The following is a 13,895-nucleotide window of genomic DNA, read 5'->3' on the forward strand; positions in this document are numbered from 1 at the left end:
GGGCCTCATTTGCTGACCTGCACACATCAGAAGGAGAACTGTGTGGGGTGGGTGGGGGGAGCCTCTGGGCAAAGAAGCAACAGACTCTGAGAGGGATAAATTCTGAGACAGCTAGTTCGATCTCACATTTATAAACTGTGATGATGTGTGCATGTGCAGAATACTTTTTGTTCATTTATTTACTACACTGGTACCCTGTCTATCTCCCCAATGGGGAGCCAAAGCAGCTTATATAATTATTTTCGCCTCTGTTTTAAATATACAACAACCCTGTAAGGTAGGTTAGGTCGAGCATGTGTGAGTGGCCCAAGGTCACCCAGTGAGTTTCTATGGCAGAGTCAAACCTGGGCCGCTCAGATCCTAGCCCAGCACTCTAACCACACCACCAGAGTTATTTTTACTTCCAAGTAAATATTCCTAGGCTGGGGATACGATCCTCTGCAACACTTTCCTGAGAGTAAGCCCCACTGCACCCACAAGGTGGGTGGGAGAACCAGTTTGGTGTAGTGGTTAAGAGTGGCAGGACTCTAATCTGGAGAACTGGGTTTGAGTCCCCATGAAGCCAGCTGGGTGACTTTGGGTCAGTCACAGCTCTTCAGAGCTCTCTCAGCCCCACCCACCTCACAGAGTGTGGGGATAATAATAACATACTTTGTAAACTGCTCTGAATGGGTGTAGTTGTCCTGAAGGGCGGTACATATATTTAATGTTATTAATGCTATGTTATTAAGGTCTTGCTGCCTAGAGGCTAAAAATGGCTCCAGGTTATGCAAAAGTTGAAAATGATTGGTCTAGAATATATGTTCATATCTGGTCTCTGTGGCTGATGTGTGGAGCTTCCTCAGAACTCATGCATGAGCAAGGAAAATCAGAAATGTGTGGAAAATACTGTCCTTGCCAAATAATAGTGAGTAGAACGACGGCCATTTGATTGAGGAGGTCTCTCTCTGTGCCTCCCGGATTGCCTTGTAAACTTGAACAGTTTTCTTTTTTCTCCCTATGGCACATTTTAAGTGTTCAAAACACTTAATGTATAGTTACACCTCTTCAGGTTGTGTTGTTTTTATTACCACTTGGCTTGCCCAATCACCATGCAAATGACAGTGGCATAGTACACAAATTGGCAGTGCTACTTATTTCTTTCGAAGAAAGATAACAATTAACTTTTTACTAAAAGCTGCTTATGGAGTTGTGAAAAATCAAGAGATGATCCCTGATAGCCCATGCGCTTTATTGTAGGAATTGACACACAGTCATTAGAGTCTTCCTCCCATTTCTATTTCTTACAAAGTTGGTTAATTTGCCCCATTCCATGACTTTTTCATCTTTGCGCCTGCCCAGCAGAATCAGTAAAGGAGTATTTCTAAAATGTCTGATAGCAGAGATACTTTTTAAAAACAAACAAACCGCAGAGCCCAAAATATTCCTGCACATCATCTCTGTTCTTCTCCTTAAGGTGCCTTCCCATAGGAAAATCCATATAGCAACAGGCAGGTCTGGGCCTGTTTTTGTGATGGGCCCAGTCTTTTGCAGTGGCCTACCAGAGTAGGTGTAAAGAGTATCTTCAATCTCTGCATTTAAGAAAGCATGCAAGTCCGTTTTCTTCCAGAGAGCATTTGGCAGAAGGTGAACTGTTTCAGTGGCTTTGGCTGCATTCTTTTTGAGTGTTTTAAAATTTCCATGCGTTTTTTAATCCGATGTTGTCTCTAAAATGTGCATTTTTAAACAATCTCATTAACTGAACTGCTGTGTTTTGTGTCCTTTCAACCTAGTGTTGCACTGTTAGCCACCTTGAGTCTGAGGAAGAAAGGTGGCATATAAATGTTTTAAATAAGTAAATATTAAATGTTCTTTAAAAATAAATATTTTTCCTGAATTAAAATTGGAGGCATTCCAAAAAGTTTTACTGTTGCATCCAAAAAGCTCATTTTTAAAGTCTATAAGTGTACAAACGATACATCCTCAGGACAGACTGCCCTTTGTGTTTCTGTATGTCACCATGTTGAGCAGAAGTCAGCACAGAGCAGCAACTCATACAGAGACATAATATGCAGCCTCTGTTGAGTGTGAGTGTAACTAAGGTTGATAGATCTTTACATCTGGAGTGCTTGAGTGATCCATCATGGTTGATGAAGCACAATTATCACACTCCTTGTATGGGGAAGAATGCAAGACAGCAGCAAATCATGAAGAGATGCACTGGGCAGCCTCCTTTTGTGTATGCTTTGAACTCTCAAGAGCCTTTTGTTTATTTGGCTAATTTATTTCCGATGATACACTAACAGTTCTCATGTGGCACACAGTGTTGGGATAAGTGTATTAAAGGTTCCAGCCATAAAGTGTTTCCTGCTATTTCTTTTTATTAATTTTATTACCCTATCCCATACCACTCTAATTATCCAGCATAGCCAGTAGCCATGACAAAAAAGAAGTAAGAAATCTGCACAAAGGTTTCTACGTTCCCAACATCCCCAGTTAAATCTCGTGAATTCCCATAAAGTAGACTGTTTATAAAATGCCCTAATGTTACTGTTTTCAAGATTTGGTGAGAACTCGCAGCAGTTTGGGCTTCAATTTATGCCAAGGTATGTATTGCTGTAATCTTTCCAGGTAACCTTGTTGTGGCCGAGATGTTTTCATATGAAGACATTAACAGGGCCATCCTAAGCAGAGTTACACCCTCCTAAGTCCATTGAAATAAGTGGATTTAGAAGGGTGTAACTCTGCTTACGACTGAACCATAAAAGTGGCATTTTACACACCTACAGGGCTAATTGTGTGCTCGTATAAACACTGTTAATGTAAAAGCCCAGGGAGATTGTGAGTTCATGTTGCAGCCACTGGAAAATGCAAAGCACTGTTGCAGCTGCATGTTTACATGGGAGTAAATCCTATTAGTCCCAGTGAGCTTACTGCTGCTGGTCTTTGGAACACTATTTATTTATTTACTTCATTTACATGCCGCCTTTCTCTCCAATGGGGACCCAAAACGGCCAACATCATTCTCTTCGCCATTTCGTACTCACCACAGCCATGTGAGGTAGACCTGGCTGAGACTGTGTGACTGGCCTGTGGCAGAATGGAGATTTGGATTTAAATCTCCAAGATTCTAATCCTACACTTCAGCTACTACATCACACCACATCAGAGTCTGCAACACCAATGCCCAGAAAGAAAGAGAAAAACACGCGCCCCCCCTTATGAATTATGTCTGTTTCCTGTACATGGAGATCCACTTCAAATCACAGCTAAGCCTCAGAAGCTGTTCTGAAAGTCAAAGTCCGATTTGGGATTAGGGAACACCTGCAATATAAAGGGGAATGCAACAACAGAATGTCTTCCATTGACCGGCCCATGAAATAAGACAAAACTCCAGTTTTGTTTTATTTTGCTATGATAGCCTAATAGTGCACTCTTATGCAGAGCTACTTGAAGTCAATGGAATTAGACTAATGTAACTTTTCTTAGGATTATACTGTAATTCTCCAGCCACCAAATAACACCCCCCACCCCACATCTGGGGTAGGGAGCACCCAGAGGGCTGTGAAACTAAGCTTAGCTATTGTCAACTTTTTCTCCTGGGCGTTCTTGTCTTGCCAACTTTGTGCCAGAAGGAAATGCAGTATTTTATTTATTGATTAATTAAAATATTTATATCCTGCCTTTCCTTTTGGCTCAAAGTGGCTTACAAATCATAGTTTTAAAGTAGCAAATAAAGCAAGTAGCCAAACAATGATTAGTAGAAGAGTCACCAGTTTTATTCCTGTCTGTTGCACAGCTGTTAAAGGAACCCTGTCAGGAGAAACAGAACTTGAGACCACCAGACCCCACCTCCTCTTCGTGAGGAGCAGGAGACCTGGGTTCACATCCTCACTTGCCATGAAACTTAATGGGTGAACTTTGGCCATCACTCTCTTCCAGCGCAACCTACCTCTCAGGGTTAGTGCAAGGATATGGCAGAAGAAAGGAGAATCATATACTTCGGGCAATTTTATCCCACCTTCACTCCAAAGAACTCAGAGTAGTCTCATTTTCCCCAGATTTGCATCACAACAACCCTTTGAGGTAGGTCAGGTGGAAACCAAACGATAGGCCCAAGGTACCTCAGCGAGCCCCATAGAGGGGATTTGAACCCGCGTCAGCTCCCGATCCTCGTCCAACACTGACCACTACACCTCTTGGGCTCCTTACTTCCGCGTAACTACTCCCAGGCTGGGGATCCCATCCGAGCTTCTGTGACACTTACCTGGGAATAAGCCCCGCTGCCACCATAAGGGCGCCTTTTGCGCAGCGGGGACACGGAGCGGCTCTGGGCGAGAAGGCGCCGCCCGGAGCTCAGCGGAGCGCTTCTCCTCCTCCTCCGCCGTCTCTTCCCTTCCTTCCTTCCTCTCCCTGGGCTTGGGGCGCTCGTCTTGCGCGCGGTCGGTGCGCTCTGGCACCGCATGTCCTCGGCCTGCAGGGTGCAGGCGTTAGCCAAGGCGGCCGCGACGGCTGAAGGGAGGCGGCGGCGGCGAAGGAGGAGCCAGGCCGGCCTCCTTCCCTTCGGCTCGCGAGTCCATTTCCCCAGCTCGAGTGACACAAACACACCAGGCGAGCGCCGCCGCTGCCCGAGCCCGGATCTTACAAACCCCCTCGCCGCCGCCGCCGCCGCCTCTTCCTCCCAGGCGCTCCCGAGCGCACGGCCGATCCCCTCCCCCGGGGCTGCACCGAAGACGCGCGGGGAAACTCCAGCTTGCGAGGGGAAGGGGAGGGGGGCACGGCGCCAGCTTCCTGCTTGCAAAGGAGCGGGAGGGGGGGGGCAGCGCGAGAGAGGCGAAGAAGCCGCCGCCGCGAAGCCGCCGCCGCTCGAGGTAGGTGGGAGCCGCGGGGATGCCGCTCCCCAGCCGGCCCTTGCGCGCTTGAACCCCAACATGTCTTCCCTCTGCTGCCCCCCACCCTCTTCCAGCTGTCTCCACCCTGCGCGCCCCGTCCCGGCGCAGCTGTTCCTGTCACTGCCAACGTTGCAAAGCGAAGAGCGATTGGGCAGGGGGGTGGGAAAGGGAGACCCCCGTCTGCCCTCTGGGGGCTTTTAAGCCTGGGGATTCTTGTGGAGTGCAGGCTGCCCCCCTTCTCTTTCCCATTTAATCTCATCCGTTTCTCCCCCCCCTTACCATTAACCTGTGTGTGTGTGTGTGTGTGTAAGTATGTATGTGCGTCTTCCTCCAGCAGTGGAGAGAGAGTGCTTTAAAGGAGGGGCGAAAATAAGAGGGGAGGGAGACAGATCTGTAGTTGTAGATACTCGGGAGGGGGGGGGTGTTTGCTGGTTTGTTTACCGCGCTCCTCGAGAGGAGGGTGCCAACTGGGAAGCTAGCAATCGTTTCTCCCCCGTGCCTTGCAAAAATCAAGGGGTGCAAATTTGAGGGATTCCCCCACCATGCAAATGTATTCGTAATTTACCCTCTGAATTATGATTGTTCTATTTGCAACTGCCGACGAAAGCTATTCCGAAATAGCATATCCCCCTTTTTTTTTCTTGCTCGAATCCTGTCTTTGCCACTAACTGTGCCTCTGGTTCTAATCCCAAGTGGTTCTATATTTTATTTTGCTTCTTATTTTTAACTGTTTAAAAAAATAGGTTGCAAAGGGCCACCACTGCAGCAAAGAAACTAGTTTTGACATTCGCTTTGGGGAGGGATAGTTTGGAGAAGGGAGAGTGTTTTTCTATTGGTGTTTAAAGGGGGAAATATGGGTAAATATTTTCCTAAAAAATAAGGACGTTTGGCATGTGGCTGACGGATCACAAGTCTGGGGGGGCTGCAAGGGGGACTGCGTAGTATTCCTTGTATGTTGGCAGCAAGGCCCATTTTCCGGTTGAGCTGGATTTAACTTTGCATGTTCCATTTTTTTCCGGTGGGGAGGGGTTGGGGGTGAGTGATGGGTTCCCCCTCTTGGCTTGATCAGAGAAGGGGGGAGGAAGGGGGTTACTTGGAGTTGAAAAGGGACCTGTGCAGTAGGGATCCTGCCCTTGCAGGAAGGGGGGTTCTGAGGGGCGACGTTGACACCCCTTTGGCTGTCACAGTGACAGCTGTCCCTGGTGGGACGTGGCCGGGTTGGGGTTTCTTAATCTAAGCTGCTAATGCATCTTAGTGTTTAAAAATCAAAAGCTTTGAGAGAGCCTGTAAATGTCTCTAACCCTTGATACTCTCCTAGATCTTTTATTTAGGGATGAAATTGAGGGTGGAGGGAGCTGGGGCATGTTGCTTTGGGCGTGGATAATGCTCCCCCCTTGTTGCCCACAACAGCCCCGCCAGCCTGCGAGTTCTTGCTCGCTTCTGGCCCGAGGGGGGAACTGTGCAAAGCCCGCCACCACCATGCAAGGAGGTGCTATCTTGCAGTCCCCACCCCTCTCTCCAATCTTGGAAATGTTACTTGAATTTTTTTTTTTGGCAGTGATTTTTTAAAAAAACTTTTGCTTGCTGGAGCCTGCTGGCGTTGGTGGGGGGGGGGAGGCTAGGAAGGAGAGCCCGGTCCTTTGACTTAGGGATATCTGTTGTGTAGGTCAAGGAAAGGTGATGGGGGCAAGCCAGGCGTGTTTTGGCCCCCTTCTCCTGAAAATGGGTGTTTGGTGGTTGAAGGGTCCTTAGCTGGGAGAGTGACAGGTCCGGGCAGGCGTGCGCAAGAGGAAACCGGCTTGGTTAGGTGAAGAAATGTGTCTGTCTCAGAGCCGGGTCTAAGGCCCGTTCCTGGAGCCTTTTATTTCTGCTCGGATCCATTCAGACAGGTCTCCCCCATGGCATTTGGGAGAGGGGGGAGTCCCCACTCTACCTTGCCCTGTGTCTTTTATCACCGGGTGGTATCCCCTTGACCCCTTCATGCACATCTCCCTCTGACATTCCTTGGCTGCCTTTCCCTGCTCTTTCGCCGTGCAGTATTAATTGTCACAATACCTTCTCCGGAAAAAGAGCTGACTTTTGCTCCAGATTTGGGGGGGGGAGGGATGCTGGGGTCACCTTTTGCCACTTGTGGAGGAAAAGGTATAACTGTGCCCACTCATGTTCTCTCTTAATCCATAGCTAGGAGGTGTCGAAGGAAGTCACAAGTGTTGGGTGAGTGACGGTAATGCCCTACAGGAGAAAGGTCACGACCAGCAGGGAGATCTCAGCCTTGCCCACCCGGAAGCAGCTTGCAGTGTCCATAAGCAAGTCCCGGGGTTAACGCAGGCCAAGAATGTGGCCTGTCCAGTGTCAGAGGTCAGAGCTGGGAATCTGATGCAGAAATTCTTGTTCCTGTTGCAGGAACAGACTGCCATTAGCGGGGGCAGGGGGGTGATTTTCAGTCATGACACCAACATTTCAACTTTTTTGGTTTGTGTTTCTGTCATGCAAATCAGTGTTCAGAATGGGCATACTGTTTTTATGATTTTGTTTTATATTGCATGGAAACTGTTTGAAACATGCACTCAGTTGGCTCAAGGATGGTTCGGAGGTGATGTCCTTGCATTATGTGAAAATGTCCTCTAGTTTGAAGGAGGGGGTGTCTATTACCTGTGGTGCTGGCTTCTTCTCTCCCTCTGCATTAAACAAACCGCCCTGCACTTTGCATGTCCAAAAAGCACTTGCTGCTATGGGGCAAAATTGACTTCAGGCAAAAGCAGGTGGCAGAAGTATTGGCTGCTTAGGAAGCAGAGAGGTTCTGGCTTTTTGACAGTAAGTACTTTTTAAAAAGAAGAGGGGCTATTCAGATTGTCTTAAAGCCAGGTGACCTTTTCAAGCCCTCCACACGCTCACCCCAAGTTCTAGATTCATGAAAGTCCATTGTGGTTATGCAGTAGTGAAGGGAACACTTGTCTTGAGTTGCTGTCCCTGGCATTGAAGAATGGGGCCCTGGCTGTAATGGTTTGTGTTCGCAGAGGGAACGCTTTGTGTGGATGATGGTGATCAGGTAAGGCATTTTCCTCTTGGAGGAGGAGCTGTTAGTGAGGGCTTGGGTTGCTCTGCATCAGGGGAAAGCTCCTTCTGCCAGAGGAAAGTGCACCCACGAATGGCACAGGTTTGTGAGATCTAACTCCTTTTGTAGGGGGGCGGGGGCGGTAGGTTTGGGGTGCTGAATGCTGGCTTGCTTTGCGGCTCCTGTGCAGTGGTTGGGCCTGAGCCACCTAAGATCTCAGCTGAGGCATCTCCAGTGTGGGGATGAATCTTGGTCTGAAACGGGGTTTTGGTTGTAAGTCTGAAACACTTGTCACCATGTGCAGGCTCCTGAACTTTTCCCGGTATCTTTTGCGACCACTGAATGGGTTTCCCTGCCTGTAGGGGATATGGCCTGTGTGCCCTATGTGGCTTATTGCATTCAGTCTGGGGGAATTACTCACCTTCTTGATCTTGGCAGAAGCATGGTTAAGACTGTGGCATTTGCAAGAGATAACCACCACCACAGTGACTTCATTGTCTCACCCAGTCCGGCCTTTGCCTGGGTCAGTCCAGGGCAGAACTTCTTGGAGCCTAAACAGAGTTGCAGAGACACCTGCACAAGCCTTTCTTGCATTTGGGGTTAATTTCCCCTTCTTGGTCTGAGGTGTCCTGGATCTGATTACTGACACAGGGCTAATTTTTCTTGGTAAACTTTATTGGGTTAACATGGTTGCTTGCACACCTGGGTCCAATATAACTAGATGCTGGTGTGTTCTGCTACAACTGCACACTGGTGTTTGATGGGTGCATTGTTTGCACTTAAGGTAAGGTAAAGGTAGTCCCCTGTGCAAGCACCGAGTCATTACTGACCCATGGGGGGACATCACATAATGACGTCTTCTTGGCAGACTTTTTGTTACGGGGTGGTTTGCCATTGCCTTCCCCAGTCATCTACACTTTACCCCCAGGAAACTGGGTACTCATTTTACCGACCTCGGAAGGATGGAAGGCTGAGTCAACCTTGAGCTGGCTACCTGAAACCGGCTTCTGCCAGGATTGAACGCAGGTTGTGAGCAGAGCTTGGGCTGCAGTACTACAGCTTACCACTCTGTGCCATGGGGCTCTGTTGTTTGCACTTGCCACTGTTGATATTGATGTGCAGTGTATGTGTGTAGATCACGATGGGTAGCCGTGTTAATCTGTCTGTAGCAGTAGGAAAGAGCAAGAGTCCAGTAGTACCTATACAACTAGCAAAATTTGTGGCAGGGTATAAGCTTTTGTGAGCCACAGCTCACTTCTTCAGATACCACAAATTTTCTTAGTCTTATAGGCGCTACTGGACTCTTGCTCTTTTCTACTGTGTGGGTGTGTGAACATATGATCACAGTTGGCCACGGAGAGTTGTGCATTGTGTGCACTTGGTGCAGTTTTATGGAACGGGTGTGTATACACAGTTTTGTGCGAGGAGTTGATAGGCTAGTGCACATGAGCTTCCTACAGCTTTGCAATGCGTACAGAGGTGTAGCATTTGCACACCCTTGTGGGAGTGCCCAGTTAAATGTGTACAGGGTGAACATTTTCTCGTAAGAATGCAGTTGTGCACATAGACGATGCTCAGGTTCCACACAAGTCAGGGCAGGTAGCTCTGTAAGGCTGCCTAGGCTGAGAAATTGTGGCCTAGCTAAAGCTACCTGGGGGGACGACATGGCTGAGCAAGGGTTTGAACCTTGATCTGGGATGTCTAAGCACAACAGTTTCTTCCTTGTTTTTCTCTGAAGCAATCTCAATACAGAATGACATTTACACAGTGTAACTTTTTGAGCTTTGGTGTTATAGTGGAGAGATCCAAGCAGGGGGTATACTGGACATGTAGCAGAGGCTATAGTGTAGGGGATTCTCCTCAAGTATCTTTGAGCACTGTTTTGGGTGGAGATGGTAACTTCCTTTCAAAAGCTAAACAAGGGCAAATCTCTGCTAATAAAACAATTACTTGTGCTGTCTCATTGAACCCCAAAAAATCTTTTAAAATTCTGCAGCTTTCTTGATAGGAGGAAACAGGGTTTTGTTTCCAGATGTCCTTGGAGTGTCAGGAATACTGATATCTGCTCCATCCTAGGCTTGCCACCTGCAGCTGGCATTCTCAAGGACTTTCATAAAATCCCAGGGTACAGGAACTATGCGTTGTGCAGTTTATGACCAGTGCAGTTTATGACCAGCAAGTAAGAACAATGCATAGCGTAGGAAGGAAGAGAGAGATTTCTAAACGGAGAGGTGTTGGTGGTAAATGCACCCAGTGCATGCTCAGAGACATCCTTTTCCTTGTTATTTTTTGTTGTTGTTGTTCTGTGTTGAGTCCTGCTACCAAAATCCTGAAAATTTAGCATTGGTGTGGGGAGACTAAGAGACAAGCCCCCTTGAGTGTTTTGAACTGAAGATGGGGGAGTGGATTGTTAATAATGAAACTTTGCTTTGGGGCGGTACTTCAGATTGTTGAAAGCATGTCAGGTGTTTTATATCACCAGATGACAAACCTGTAAGGTAAATCCGTATTGTTTATCAGGTAGGGATGGGCAAAGAGTCTTATGCTGAGAAACGGCAGCCCCCAGCCAGTTAACTGCACAGAAGAAATTTAGGTTAATGGTTCAGTCTTTGCCTATGATGCTGCTAAGAGTTCATATTGGGAGCCTAAATCTGCCAGTTCTGCTATCCTGCGTGCATTTGGTTGAAATATTTTCAAATTGAAGCTCTGCTGCTCCCCAGTTTGCTGCCTCAGTTTCCCTCCTGTAAAAGATAGTCCCATGTCTTTCTGTTATGTTCGGTTAGGTGCCAGCAAGTATAATACCCACTGGCCACCTCTTTGTGGAAAGCGCCTGTGATCCTTGCAAGGCCTTGGGGAAGGGCAAACCTTGCTGGAAGGAAGCCACACGAAGAGCTGATCTAGGGAGAACCAGTTGCTCAGATGCAAGCCTGGCGCTCTGCCCCTCCTCCTCTGTTGCTATGGCCTAGCATTTATTCAGGCAACATACAATACTGCCCACTGCTCATCTCTGTCCGGAGGCCTGGTGCCGCCTGGGGCCACCTCTTTCCTTGAGCCCTTGTGCTTTTCCAAAGGGAGACGGCTCTTTCTGTATCTAGGGAAGTGGGGCAGAGTTCACCATGGCTGGCATGAGCAGGCGGGGTTGGCATGTGAGTGTGGAAGGGGGGGTAGTGGTGAAGAGATGTCAGCTGAAACACACGTGGGGAAAATGAAAGTCTCTAGCGCTGACGTTTTGATATAAATGGTTGATTCAAGTCAGGCTGAGAGAGAACTATTACAATACCACTGGTGTGAGGTTTTTTGTTGTTGTTGGAGGGAGGAAAGGGGGTAGCTGCTGGTGTGGGGTTACCTTTGAGGCTGCCTCTGATTTGGGCCGTAAAAGATCCATCCAAATGCCACTCCGGAAAGGGATGCAAAGGTCATTGCCAAAAATATGCCCGCAGGGAAGAGTGAAGGGGTGTGCGTTTTACCAACTTTTCATCCAGCCTGCATTTAACATCATGGACTCGCCTCTCATAAACTGCAGAAGTGCATGTGCTGTTGCATGTATTGTCGTTCTCTGGGTGCCCCGTTGACGTGTCTATTGTTTTACGGCCAGTGAAACTAAGGCACAGCCCTCTCTGGCATATGGGCAGTAAAGGAATTATTATTGGTGTAGCTTCAACATGGGCCATTCCTGAATCTCCTGGCAAATCCTTGGTGGGGGGTGGGCTTGACAGATGGGCTTTGCTTGTCCTCGGATCCGACTAATCACCATATTTGGCTTTGGGGAGGAATTTTCCACCAAACCACACTGTGCAGGAGGTGTATGTATATGTCTATTTTCTCTCCTGGTGGCTCAGTTCACCTGCTTGAATCCGTCTAGGGATCTTTCCTCTGCGAGTACCTTTTCTGTTCTGGCATGCTGAATCCTTATGGTTAATGAGTGAAAAACTATTGTTTTTAGAGCACACACACAAACTCCCGTTCATCTTCTCAGTTACTGTGTTGAAAGTAAGTGGGTACAGGCAGGGACGGGAAAGCAGCCTGAAGTTTAGTACTGGTACAAGAATTCGGCTCTAAGCTTGAAATTTTTGAAAAATATCCAGATTATGGTTCAAGAATGCTGGCAAGAGATGTGGAAGCAGTGCTTAATTGTTCATAAGAGAGATGCCAAGGCTTCGGCCTGTATTGGGAGTCCTGCTAGCCGCCTTAGAAAGGATCCCAGATTGTTCATTCTCAAAGTCTAACGGCAAACCGCAGTTGCTGGAGGCGAAAGAACTTTGTGAATGCTCAGATGTATTTTTATTATGTAATAAAGGAATTATCTTTTTCTTAAAGAGGAGAGGAACTCCAAACATAGTGATATCAGCAAGAACTTTTTTTTCCTATTTGCAGTGCTTCATATCTGTGAAAGTCAAATTTATTCCTATTTTACAGATAAAAGGGTGGCAGCATTATTATAAAGGAGTCCCTGGCTAAAGCAGAACTTGGATTTGCAAATCCATCTCTCTTTCATCTGGTGCAGTTGGCTGTTTTGACTTGAGGATCAGTTAAAGCCAATTCAGTTCTCTAGCAGCCTATTTATAGATTACTTTTCTCACTGAGACTCGAGGTGAAGTACACAATTTAAAAACAATGCAGTAAGAACATAATAGTGTACCACCAACAGTGACTTATCTAGTTTACAGAATTAGAGAGCAATGCACTAAAAACATACGCTGCAACAGGATAATGCAAACAATGCAGCAGAGCAGAACTGCAATATTGGAGAACAGTGCGATAAAAACGGTGCAATATATGCAAGGAACAAAGCAATAGAAACTGCCTAAAATTTCTCAGATGTTAACCACAGCCTTGTTCCATATTATAAAAATGTCCTGAACAATCCCATTTTATGCTTTCTGTGGAATGACAGAGGCATGGGGGCCTTCCTGACCTCCTCAAGCCACAGTGAAGATTCAGGCAGCCAGACTGCGCAGTGGCAAGAGGCTTTGTTTATGTGAACTCCCATTTCCACAGTGGTGGCCAGCAGGCACAGCTCTGCAATTTTCACAATCGTGGCAGCTTTAAGTGCCACTTGACCATGGATGCTGCAGTAGCCAGTTCACTCTCCCCTCTTCACCACTCTGCTTCCAGAGTGGTGTTTTTATACAAACAGCGTTTCTGTGTGAGTGTAGCCTGGGGTAGAATAGTCCCTGGGCTGCTTCAACTTGGCCAGCATGTGAGGTTTTGCACCTCTTTGGCTGAGTTGTGCACAAGCCATCACATTTGTGCATATGGGTGTGTGTGCATGCATGTACTGCGTCTCAGCCCCCTCCCCTTTCTCCAAATTTAGAAATGTCATATGAAATCTTTTGCAGGGAGATCTCTTGCTCTTCCTTTCTTATTATTAAAATGTTGCTTGTAGGAGCCTGTTCAGATGGAAGCTGGGGAAGGAGAGCCCCACCCTTCTTTGGCATAAGGATGTCCCCAGAGACTGTACCTTCTGTGGATCAGGAAAAGATGCCAGGGACACTTTGGCCCATCTCCAGTCCACCTGAGGGGCATCATGTGGACTGGAGGAGGAAAAGGTCTCTTGGCTCTGTGTCCCCCTAAACTGCTGATTTGGGAGCTGCCGCCAATCATTAATATCTCCCCATGTTACAGTTCTGCCACTGAGGCACTTGAGTCCTTTAGGCCACCCATTCTCAACCTTTTGTATTTTACATCGCATTGATCTCTGTCATCGAGGAACCTGGGTCCTACAGTGATTGAAACAAAAAGGCCACTTTTCCCAAGAAGGACATTTATATGTCTACAGGCATTCTGTTCTTACTACCAGCATGCCAAAAATTCACAGATGGATAATCTCTGGCAGATAGGGTCAGCAGGAAGTGGCACATCAAAGCACTGGCAGGCCGGCAGGTGGAACTGGGCAATAGGAGAAACACAAGAGTGTTCAAGGTGACCACTAGCATGCAAAAAGGTCACAGATGGATAATCAATGGCCA

General features: G+C 47.3%; 1 protein-coding gene across 1 annotated transcript in view; it reads left to right on the plus strand.

Moving 5' to 3' along the window:
• The first annotated feature begins 4,575 nt into the window (after positions 1–4,575).
• THRA (thyroid hormone receptor alpha) overlaps positions 4,576–13,895 on the plus strand; it is a 132,472-nt gene continuing 123,152 nt past the window's right edge. The window contains exon 1 of the mRNA XM_054993631.1: positions 4,576–4,850. The gene's annotated coding sequence lies outside the window, so the exon portion shown is untranslated. The remainder of the gene's footprint in view (positions 4,851–13,895) is intronic.

This window comes from Eublepharis macularius, chromosome 12 (assembly GCF_028583425.1).
Source record: "Eublepharis macularius isolate TG4126 chromosome 12, MPM_Emac_v1.0, whole genome shotgun sequence".
Lineage (NCBI taxonomy): Eukaryota > Metazoa > Chordata > Lepidosauria > Squamata > Eublepharidae > Eublepharis > Eublepharis macularius.